The sequence below is a fragment of the Podarcis liolepis genome, assembly GCF_965112155.1.
Source record: "Podarcis liolepis genome assembly, chromosome: 4".
In the NCBI taxonomy this organism is placed as follows: Eukaryota; Metazoa; Chordata; class Lepidosauria; order Squamata; family Lacertidae; genus Podarcis; species Podarcis liolepis.
Window position 1 is genome coordinate 105,309,466 of NC_139558.1, and position 12,197 is coordinate 105,321,662.

General features: G+C 48.1%; 1 protein-coding gene and 3 long non-coding RNA genes across 4 annotated transcripts in view; 2 read left to right on the forward strand and 2 right to left on the reverse strand.

Annotated features, from left to right (window-relative positions):
* Positions 1–12,197, reverse strand: part of LOC310705410 — a 222,745-nt gene that overhangs the window by 130,104 nt on the left and 80,444 nt on the right. The gene's annotated exons all lie outside the window — the stretch shown is intronic.
* The window catches only part of LOC310705377 (uncharacterized protein), a 224,410-nt gene that overhangs the window by 121,553 nt on the left and 90,660 nt on the right, over positions 1–12,197 (forward strand). The window lies entirely within an intron of this gene.
* The window catches only part of LOC310705494, a 110,794-nt gene that overhangs the window by 90,412 nt on the left and 8,185 nt on the right, over positions 1–12,197 (forward strand). The gene's annotated exons all lie outside the window — the stretch shown is intronic.
* Positions 10,114–12,039, reverse strand: LOC310705491. The gene is made up of 2 exons (XR_014525338.1): positions 11,625–12,039; positions 10,114–10,406 (listed from the first exon to the last, which is right to left on the reverse strand). It is a non-coding gene; the product is annotated as an uncharacterized lncRNA (long non-coding RNA).

Below are 12,197 nucleotides of genomic sequence, written 5' to 3' on the forward strand. Positions count from 1 at the left end.
TAACATCAAAGGAGTTTACCACCTTCGTTGAAACATCAAACAAACAGATCCAAAGTAAAACGCCTTGGGGGCAGCGAAGCTGGGAAGTTGCCTTTTGGGGGTCCCAGACGGAGGTCTATGGGGGGAAAGGGGCAGGTCTCCCCTAACCTTCCGAGGGTATCGAAAGGGCATGATCTGCGGCCATCCAATAATGTCTTTTTGGGGTTTGTGATCCGGGATAGACATCCCTGTCTCCCAGACGAAGCAGAGGCGAGGTTCTCCCCCCGTCCCAGGCTTGGAAGCAGCCGCTCCCCCTGTGGCTTTTGTCCTTCTGACTGCCAGCCAGGTGTCCTCGGGCGCAGAGCAAGCGCTTTCCTTGCGCCCTCAGCCTGTTCCCTGGCCCAGAAAGCTGCCTGGCTCCTTCAGCAAAGGATTTCAACCCTCGCTGGGTCCAGGAATGAGAAGGGACTCGCTCCAGCATCATACGGGCTAAGCCACCCACCCCAAACTCAATATTTTGAAATCACAAAGGAAGCTTAAGTATACAGAGGACATTTAGTGCAGCAAAGTGAACAAAACAATTATCTTAACAAATTATCTTCAACAAAACATTGCTTAAGGAGGTCAACTTTAAAACAGAGCAGAGCAGGAAGGTTGGAGACTTTAGCGAGGCACATAGGCACTGGCGGAGGAAGAGGAGTGCGGGGGGAGCGCATTGCCCCCGGCAGTTGTATCCCGGTAGGGGGCGATCTCGGCTGCTCCCCCGGGCCCGTGCTGGGCACTATGCTCCTGCAAGTAGCATGCCCTGCCCCCAGGACGTGCGCCGGACCCCCCACCTGCTCTCCGCCCCCCCCGTGCCGGAGCATGAAGCTCCCCCACTGCACGGATGGGGGTGTCATAGAAACATAGAATGGTAGAGTCAGAAGGGGCCCCAGGGTCATCTAGTCCGACCCCCTGCAATGCAGGAATCTTTTGCTCATGACCCTGAGATTAAAAGTCTCCTGCTCTACCTGCTCAGGTAGCAGTGGGGGGGGGCAGAATATGTGCTCCCCATATGCCAGTGTCTTCCTTCATAGTCCCCCTCAGTCCCTGCCCTGCTCCTGAGCCTCTGGCTTCTCAGAGATGGGGGGCATGAGGGTGTATTTGTGTGTCAGGATTTCCTCGCTGCCCCCACCCCACACACTGGCCACGGTTTGCCTATCTTTCTCCTGAGTATGAGAAGCAGAATCCTTGGGAAGAAGGGCTACTCTTGAGGCTGTTTTTCTCTTGCACAAACACTGCCCCCTCTCCACCCCCCGGGGGGCTCATTGGCTCCCTGCTTTCTCACTGAGAGAGACATTGGATGGGGGGGCACTCACTCCATTGGTTTGGGGGAGGGCTCTCTTCCCACTGCCAGGAAGGCCCCCTGCCTGGTTCCCTGTAGCTTCACATCTCGCAGTGAGGGGACTACCAGGAGACCCTTGGAGGAGGACCACAGTGTCCGGGCTGAGCGATGGGGGTGGAGACGCTCCTTTGGGGCTTCTCTGCCAGGGCTGCCTTCAGATGCCTTCCAAAGGTGTGTATCTGAAGAAGTGTGCATGCACACGAAAGCTTATACCAAGAACTAACTTAGTTGGTCTTTAAGGTGCTACAGGAAGGAATTTTATTTTATTTATTTTTTTGACTATGGCAGACCAACACGGCTACCTATCTGTAACTGGAACCATGGAAGGCACCACATTGAGCCGCATGAAATGGAAGTCCATCAACCTCACATCTGAAGAAGTGTGCATGCACACGAAAGCTCATACCAAGAACTAACTTAGTTGGTCTTTAAGGTGCTACTGGAAGGAATTTTTTTATTTTGAAAGGTTGCATAGTTGCTTGTCTGTGTGGCTCAGAGCCCACATAACTCCATACCTTCCAGTATTTCTCTGAGGACAAGATCTATGCATATCTATGGTATGATAATGTCAAAGTTCACAAAGGATTTGGAAACAACATGTTTCGTACGTCACTGTATGAAGTATGGGAGAGATTGGGGGCCACCAGGTGGCGCATTGGAAGATGGCTGACAATAACATCTCTCCGACCCACACGAGGTAATTAAGAGGCTGCTATGGGAAGTATGCAGTCTTCCCGACCCCCCAAGGAGATGGGGGGACTGCCTTGCCAGCGGTGGCCATAATGCACCCCCGGATTTGAGAGAAGGGGGTGCCCCGGTCACTTTGTAACTGGCTGACTGACCGAACCCAAAGGGTGCTCATCAATGGTTCCTCTTCATCCTGGAGAAGAGTGACTAGTGGGGTGCCACAGGGTTCTGTCTTGGGCCCGGTCTTATTCAACATCTTTATCAACGACTTGGATGATGGACTCAAGGGCATCCTGATCAAATTTGCAGATGACACCAAACTGGGAGGGGTGGCTAACACCCCAGAGGACAGGATCACACTTCAAAACGACCTTGACAGATTAGAGAACTGCGCAGAAACAAACAAGATGAATTTTAACAGGGAGAAATGTAAAATATTGCACTTGGGCAAAAAAAATGAGAGGCACAAATACAAGATGGGTGACACCTGGCTTGAGAGCAGTACATGTGAAAAGGATCTAGGAGTCTTGGTTGACCACAAACTTGACATGAGCCAACAGTGTGACGCGGCAGCTAAAAAAGCCAATGCAATTCTGGGCTGCATCAATAGGAGTATAGCATCTAGATCAAGGGAAGTAATAGTGCCACTGTATTCTGCTAAGTATGATTAGAAAGGATGAACAAATTAAAGGTATTACAATAGGATCCAAAAAATACAAATTAAAAGCCTTTGCGGATGACCTAGTATTGACATTACAAGATCCAGACTCCAGTGCGGCCAAAGTACTGGGGCTGATACAAGAATTTGGTCTGGTAGCAGGATTTAAATTAAATTAAATTAAATTAAACAAGGACAATACCAAAGTATTAGAGAAAAATCTGGATAATGATGAAAGAAAATTATTACATGAAAAGACGAGCCTAGATATTGTGAAAAAAGTTAAATACTTGGGGGTGAATCTGTCTGGGGGAAATTTGAACTTATATGAAGACAATTATGAGAAATTATGGAATGAAATCAAGAGAGATTTGGAGATATGGTCAAATTTAAAATTGTCATTAATGGGCCGGATTTCAGCGATTAAGATGAATGTGTTGCCAAAGATGCTTTTTTCGTTTCAAGCCCTACCAATTGTAGACAATGTAAAATGATTTAAAGAATGGCAGAAAGCTCTGTCTAGATTTATCTGGCAGGGGGGCGGGACCTAGAATGAAGTATAAATTACTCACAGACTCTAAAGAAAGAGGGGGATTTTCTCTGCCAGATCTAAAAATCTATTTTGAAGCAGCAGCATTCTGCTGGATTAAAGAGTGGATGCAACTAGAAGATACAGATCAGATTTGGAGGGTTTTGACAATGTGGTTGGTTGGGATGCATATTTATGGTATGATAAGGTAAAAGCCCATAATGCTTTCAAAAATCATGCAATTAGGAAATTGTTGTATAATGTTTGGATAAAATATGAAGATCTTTTAGAAAGAAAGACACCCAGATGGCTTTCACCAATGGAGGCAAAGGCCCAGAAAAGGTTAGATATGGATACCAAATGGTTGAGATATTCTGATTTATTGTTGGAAGATGAAGAAGGATATAAATTAAAACCATTTGAACAAATTAAAGATAAGTTAAACTGGTTACATTACCACCAAATTAATTGTATAAAAAGGATAAGAAAAATGGTTTTGCTTCTGAAAAATCCAAGGTGGAGACGCAGTAGTTGGATAATAAAGGTAAAAATTTGTCAAAAATGTATAAGTTAATTGTTGGAGTGGCATACAGAAGATGAACAAGTTAAATCTGTGATGATAGATTGGGCAAGAGACGTAGGACACAATATAATGTTTGAGGATTGGGAAAGACTGTGGAAGAAAGGGGTAAAGTTCACTGCATGTACAGTGGTACCTCGGGTTACATACGCTTCAGGTTACAGACTCCGCTAACCCAGAAATCGTGCTCAGCAGCAGCAGGAGGCCCCATTAACTAAAGTGGTGCTTCAGGTTAAGAACAGTTTCAGGTTAAGAACAAAGCTCCGGAACGAATTAAGTACTTAACCCGAGGTACCACTATACTGTGTTAAAGGAAAATATAATGAAAATGATGTACACATGGTATTTGACTCCTGTTAAATTAGCACAGATATATCATAACTGTGATCATTTATGTTGGAAATGCAAAGAAAAGGAAGGAACTTTTTACCACATGTGGTGGACCTGCCCCAAGGTGAAAGACCTCTGGGAAAATATTTATAATGAACTGAAAATAATGTTGAAATATACATTTATAAAGAAACCAGAGGCCTTTCTTCTTGGAATAACAGGTTTGGAATTGCCCAAAAAGATCTTAAGTTGTTTTTGTATGCAACAACTCCTGCTCGAATATTATTAGCTAAAAAGTGGAAAACCCAAGAATTACCAATGGTGGAAGAATTGCAGATGAAGATGATGGATTTTTCGGAGCTAGCCGACCTAACCGGAAGAGTCTGCTACCAGAAGAAGGAGGAGTATCCGGAAGAATGGACAAAATTTTATGATTATTTAGCTAAATTTGTGAAGTTAAATTAATTGGAAATAGCTTGTAGGAAACAGATTGGCTTAGGAATTAATATAAGTTAAGTGATGCAGAACATGTTTAATTTTGAATTGATAAGATATAAGGATGTTAATAGACTAAGTTAAGTTCATAAGAATTATGATTTGGAAAGCCGTTAAAAGGATATGCATGGAAATTCAACCAAGGGGAAGCGAGGAAGTCATTTAACAATGTTAATAAGTGTAATTTTAATAAGGTTATGATGTATGTTTGTTTGTTTGTTTATAATTTTGTGAAAATTAAAAAAATTTGGAAAAAACTCTGTTTTTGTATGCAACTATTGCAGGAAGAATATTACTAGCCCAAAGATGGAAGCAAGAAGAAATACCAACAAAAGAGGAGTGGCAAATAAAATTGATGGACTACGCCGAGCTGGCAAGACTTACAGGGAAAATTCGAAACCAGCAGGACCAGACTTTTGAAAAGGACTGGAAGAAATTTATGTTGTATTTGAAAGACAATAGTAATTACTTAACATCACTTGTAGGGTTGCAATAAGTTTTGTAAGGTGGACTATTCAAATTTTTGTGAAAAGGACTAAGATTAGCTGATTTTTGTGTGTGTGTGAAAAGGACTAAGATGATGTAAGACTGGATTTACAACAATAAGCATAGTAATGCATAACTAAAAAAACCATTTAGAAGGGGTTGAAGGAAGTCCTGGGCTGTGACAGCCAAAAATTTGTTACATTGTGTTGGGAAATCTGTGTGAAATTTAATAAAAAATATTTTTAAAAAATGACCTTAACAGATTGGAGAACTGGGCACAAGCTAACCAGATGAATTTCAACAGGGACAAATGTATTATAAGGTTGTGGACTTAGGCAGGAAGAACCAGATGCACAAATATAGGATGGGGGAGACCTGGCTTACTAGCAGTGCATTTGAAAAGGATCTAGGGGTCTTGGTGGACCTCAAGCTCAAAAAGGTGATGCTGTTCTAGGCTGCATCCACAAAAGCCTAGCGTCCAGATCAAGAGAAGTCATAGTCCTGCTCTCTTCTGCCTTGGGCAGACCACACCTGGAAACGGTGTCCACTTCTGGTCACCACAGTTTAATAAGAAGCATGTGGACAAGCTGGAAGGTGTGCAGAGGAGGGAGACCAGGATGATCAAGGGTCTGGAAGGCAAGCCGTATGAGGAGCGGTTGAAGGAGCTGGGTATGATCAGCCTGGAGAAGAGGAGACTGAGAGGAGATACGATAGCCATCTTCAAATATCTCAAGGGTTGTCCCATGGAAGAGGGAACAACCTTGTTTTCTCCTGCTCTGGAGGGTAGGACTCAAACCAATGGCTTCAAGTATCAAGAAAGGAGATTCCAACTAAATGTTCGGAAAAGCTTTCTGACAGTAAGAGATGTTTGGCAGTGGAACGGTCTCTCTTGGGAGAAGGTGGACTCTCCTTCCTTGGAGGTTTTGAAGCAGAGGTTGGATGGCCCTCTGTCCTGCTGAGATTCCTGCATTGCAGGGGGTTGGACTAGATGACCCTTGGAGTCCCTCCCAGCCCTGTGATTCAGTTTCTGGATCTCTTGTGTTATGTACTGAGTTGAATAGGATCCAAAATGCAGCAGTCTGGGGGCCACTAGGGGGCGCATTGGAAGAGGGCCGACAATACCATCTCTCCGACCCACACGGGGAAATTAAGAGGCTGTTATGGGAGTAGGCAGCCTCCCTTGTTGCCCCAAGGAAGTGGGGAACAATGCCCCTGTGTGGACCTTGGCTCTCCTGGACGCTGTCTCTGATCGCGCACTAGTTGCAGCAATTTGGAATAATTAATCACAAAAGAAGCAAATGCACATATTTCAAGTGAAGAAGGGGAGTGAAGTCTGCTAATTTACCATCTTTTTCGCTCCATAAGACGCACCAGACCACAAGACGCACCTAGTTTTTGGAGGAGGAAAACAAGAAAAAAAATATTCTGGATCTCAAAAGCCAGAGTAGCAAGAGGGATCGCTGTGAAGTGAAAGCAGCGATCCCTCTTGCTGTTCTGGCTTCAGGGATAGCTGTGCAGCCTGCATTCGCTCCATAAGACACACACACATTTCCCCTTACTTTTTAGGAGGGAAAAAGTGAGTCTTATAGAGCAAAAAATACGGTAAGTGACCTCTGCGAAAGAAGACAACGGGCTGGAGAAACAGGAATATTTTACGATGAAGATACACTAAAGGCGGGGTATGTTGACAACGGGGCTGAATGGGGGGGACCTTTTTACTTTCCTTCTATGTGATTTACAAGAACCCCTCCTCATTAGAACCGTCGGTTGAACTGACCCAAGCAGGATGATTAAGGTCTGTGTGGAGATACACTTTAACCAAAAGTATGCTTTATGGAGACCGAGAAGCAATAAGAGCTTTTGGGAATGGCGCGGCAATTAATTCGAAGTCACCATCTTGCCAAAGGATTTATAGCCGGGAGGAAGAATGGACTTGTTTTCAGACTGCATTCCTAGTGAATCTCCTCAGAGGTTTTGAGAAAGGAGGCAGATTGTTGAAGATTAATGACGCTAAGACTGTTTTGATGTATGGAAGTGATGTTATATGGAAAACCTCTGGATATGGCTACTGGATTAAAAATAATAATATCCACGCAGGATTACAAACTGTTCTAACCAGCTTGCGGAGACTATCAGAGATCACAAAGAGAAAGGAAAAATATATGGAAATAACAACAAGAGATGTGGAAAAATAATAAGAAAGGACTGGATAGTACTGTGAACATCGTAAGGTTAGATTTGTGGACATTAAAACAGCAGTAAGAAGCAAGAAGTTGATTGGATCCCTTCGGAACTTGAAATATGGGTACCCCCAACAAAAATTTAAAATTCGGCTGTGTAATTTGGAATTTATGTAATTTGGTTTGATTTGATGTGATTGGTCGGTTAATTAAAAATTATTCTTAAAAAACAAAAACAAAATGCAGCAGTCTGATTGGTCTGCAGGAGCCACCCAATTCAACTCCAAGTGGAAGTGAATCAGCAACCTGATTGGCCTACAGGAGAATCCTGGAATTAGCCAATCACATGCAACCCATTGTGTAAATAATGTATATAAAGCAGATACTTTGGGGGAACTTTCATTCCTCACTATTATGAGCTGAATAAAGAGCATGAAATCCACACACGACTCCGAGCATATTTCATCTTGGCTCTTGCAAAGCCAACCTGCTCTGCTAGTAACTAGACACATGGGCCTCAGTGCAAGGACGGCTGTCGTAACTTGTGTGTTGCACGAACTCTTTAGGCGGCATGGCGTTGGCACCAGGCTGGGGAGTGGGCAGAAACAGTCGATTGGGCAGCGGTCCCTCTTAATGGATGCCACGTGGCTGTTGCATCAAAGTGTCGGCTCCCCTGACATGCCTCCTGTTACGGGAACATCCCCCAGGCTGTCAGGAAAAAGCAGCAATGCGACAGTGAGCTGCAAGTTGCTGGAATGCAAAACAGGATGTTGATGTTTGGGACTGTACTATTGGAACAAAGGGGCAGTCTATTCACTGTACTGAGCACCGGATGTTAGCTCAGAATGTCATCTGACCTGTACTGGAAGTATAGGGGTGGAGTTTCTCTCTCTATTGTAGGAGACTGGAGAGTGCAGACGTGTTTCTCTGTACCAGTGTTTCCCAACCTTTTTTGGGCAAAGGCACACTTGTTTGATGAAAAAAATCTCGAGGCACACCACCATTACAGCCCCGTGACGTCAGCGCGCAGCGTCACGCCGGGAGGGACGCACGAAAGTGTAAGTTTCAATTATTTTCCCTCCCCTCCTGTGTAAAGGGGAATGCACTCTGCTAAGTAAAGGCACTTGCCACAGCAGCGTCAACGTCACAGCACCCACCAGCACCCAAGAGAGAGGGGGTCTCAGCAGCCCTTTTGCCAGGAAGAGGAGCAAGAACGAGAGGAGGAGGAGGAAGAGGAAGAGAGTCCCCCCCAAAAAACATTCTCCTTTTGATCTTCCTTATTTGCAATTCCTCATTGCAAAACAGATACAGCTGATTTTTTTGTTATTACAGTCCCCACCCCCTCACCTAGAAAAACACCACCTGTCAATTTTATTATTATTATTATTATTATTATTATTATTATTATTATTATTATTCCCCGCCACTCTGGGAGGCTGAAGCCCTTTAAGGCTTCCTTCTGTCCACTCTCTGTGAATTACCTGATCGGAGCGGGTTTCTGGGGGGGGGGCGATGCTGCCGGTGTCCTCCCCGTCGAGTATCGCCTTGCCCGGGCACGTGGCGGCCACCCTTTCCCACACTCTGCCGGCTGCGCTGCCAAGCCCCGCGGCTCGGCCTGTCAGCATTACCGGGCTCGGCGGGCGGTAATTCCCGAAGAAAGCCGGCGGCGCTTGAAGAGCTGGCAAGCCCCCATTTGCATGTCTGTTTTCCGCAGCCCTTGGAGAGGATTAAGTTCCCTCCTTCCTGCCGGGGAACCTCCAAGCTTTGGGGGTGGGGGGGGGAGGAGGCAGCAAAGCGAGGCAGGAAGGAGAGCGCGGATTGGCTGGGTGAGCTTTGGCAGGGGAAGGGAATGAGAGCCGCGAGGCAGGCGCTGTGGACAGAAGCGCTGCCCGCCGAGCTCGCAGGCAGCCAGGCAGGCAGACGGCGAGAGCCCCGCGCTGGACGGCCTCTCCTCGCCGCTGCCGCCCCACCTCTCGCCGCCCAACTCGCCCGCCTCCCTCCCACGGAGGTAGGCTGGTGTGCCGTGGGAGGGAGGCGGGCGAGTCGGGCGGCGAGCACACGGAAGCGCTGCCCGCCGAGCTCGCAGGCAGCCAGGCAGGCAGACGGCGAGAGCCCTGCGCTGGGCGGCCTCTCCTCGCCGCTGCCGCCCCACCTCTCGCCGCCTGACTCGCCCGCCTCCCTCCCACGGAGGTAGGCTGGTGTGCCGTGGGAGGGAGGCGGGCGAGTCGGGCGGCGAGCACACGCGGGGCAGCGAGCGAGCTCCCTCCCACACCCCATCGCCGCTCGCTTCGGCCGGCCTACTGGGCTGTCGCAGGCGGAAGGCCTGCGCATGCGCGAGGTTTTCGCGCCTTCCTCCAGTAGGCCGGCCGAAGCGAGTGGCGATGTGATGTGGGAGGGAGCTCGCTCGCCGCCGCCGCCCCGCCTCTCGCCGCCCGACTCGCCCGCCCCCCTCCCACGGAACACAAGGCAACGTTCCGCGGCACACTATTGTGCCGCGGAACACCGGTTGGGAAACACTGCTCTGTACTGCTGGAATGACAGAAATAAAGCAATGTAAATAGATTTCTGTCTGTCTCTTTTCCCCTCCCTGAGGGAAGCAGGGAAGAGGGAGGAGTGGGTGTGTCCCTCTCACGCTGAGTGGGATCGCCGGAGAGACCTCGCCTGTATCCTGCCGGGAGACGCAGACGGGGAGGTCAACAGGATCTCAAGTCAAATGCCTGGAGAACGGCCAGTTACCTCTGAGCAAGGCTGAGAATCCAACACAGGCTCACTTGGATTGTCAAACAAAGACACCTGTCAAGAGTATTGGAGCAAAACAGCAGCCACTTGGCCTGATCTTTATTGTTGCAATAAGACTTCAAACTACCACATGGAAGAAGCAGGAAGAAGCACTGGACAAAGGAAGGCTCCTCTTCTTCCCTGGGGGGTGGCGAGATCAGCAGGAGGCGGCCGCTTCTCCCTGGGGGGTGTCAGTGGGACTGGCAGGCCAGCGCATGTGCCACCACCCCGACCAGCTTGTGGAAAGCATGGTAGTAAGCAGGGCTGAATTCCTTCCCAAAGTCGGCGGCCAGGAGGGTGATGAGGACTTCGCCCTGGTGCTAGAAAAGAAAAGAGAGGGTGACACCTTTTGCCAGGGGGCCCATGTGTGGGTCGCCCTCTACCCACAACAGATCCCACAACAGATTCAACAGACTGAGGTTGAATGCTGAAAACATAGAAGTACTGTTCTTGGGGGACAGGGGGCGGGCAGGTGTGGGGGACTCCCTGGTCCTGAATGGGGCAACTGTGCCTCTGTAGGACCAGGTGCACAGCCTGGGAGTCATTTTGGACTCACAGCTGTCCATGGAGGCGCAGGTTAATTCTGTGTCCAGAGAGGCTGTCTCCCATCTCCATCTGGTATGCAGGATGAGACCCTCCCTGACTGTCTGGCCAGAGTGGTGCATGCTCTACTTATCTCCCACTTGGACTACTGCAATGCACTCTATGTGGAGCTACCTTTGAAGGTGATACGGAAACTGCAACTAATCCAGAATGCGACAGCTAGACTGGTGACTGGGAGGGGCTGCTAAGACCACCGAGCACAATTCAAAGTTTTGCTGTTGACCTTGAAAGCCCTAAAAGGCCTCAGCCCTGTGTACCCACAGGAGCGTCTCCACCCCCATTGTTTAGTCCAGACCCTGAAGTCCAGATCCTGGGGCCCATATTTTGAACGCAGCTCTTGCACAGGGATGGGGAACCTGAGGTCTTCCGGATGTGGTCTGACTCTGCTTCCCATTGGCAGGCAGTGGGGTCCCAATCCCTGCCCTTGTTTAACCTCCCTGTCTTCCTACCCCTGCCGCTTCCAACTCTCCCTCTGCTGTTCTCTCCCCACGCTGTCAAACCTGAATGTGAGCTCCCTGGGGCAGAGTCCTGTCCTACATTACAAGGGCCCTCAATTGTTAAACCCATAATAACAATAATAATCATCATCATCATCATCATCATCTGAAAGTGCACTTAATTATCCTCAGTGGGCTCAATTATCCTCAAGAGCCAAGCCTTTGAAACTCTGTTGGCAATGCTTTCTTAGGCCCTGCTTCCTCCCAGACAACATTCACACCTTCCTCCCTTACCTGGCCTTGGACACGGCTATCCGACCCCCAGCCCCCATAACCAGCAACTCAGCCTCACTAGCGCGGACTGCAGAGGGTGAACATGAAACCCCTAGGGGTTGTTTGTATAAATATATAATATACAGCCCCACTGCAAACACTGCCAATCTCCCAGCGCCACCCACCCTTCACATTCCACCAAATTTAATCCTCAATTCTAAATACAACCAGCTCATTAAGAAATATGCAGAATCCATTTCTCTTCTTTTGCGTCTCAGAAGCCGTCAAGATGCTGCACAATGTGGTCCCTCCTGTCCCTTTCCCTCTTCTTCTTTCCACCTTCAGGCTCCAAGGAGGTGGGCTGAGGTAATCTCCACAAAATCCTGGTCTCCTCTCCTTCCTCCCCTCTAAACTCATAAATCTTCCTGCTTAGCAGACAGTCGATCCAGTTGTCACCCCTCTTTTCTTCTTTACTGCTTTTATTTCTCAGGAGGAAGTCCCAAGGGGGGGTGTCAAAATCCCTCAAAAGTCCCTCAAGGTTGTTGCTCTCCATCTTCTTTCAGGCAAAGTCCTGACTTCTAAAACTAATCCATCGCAAAGAATCAAATTTAAAATCCGCTCCTCCCGAAATCTTTGCATTCCTTGCTTCAGGGGAAGGGAGATGACGCACATCCCGAAAAAGCCCCATAACTCAGGGGTCTGCAACCCGCGGCTCCGGAGCCGCACGTGGCTCTTTTACACCTTTGCCGCGGCTCCGGGGTGGATACTAGCGAGGGGAGGAGGTGCATTGTGCGCCCC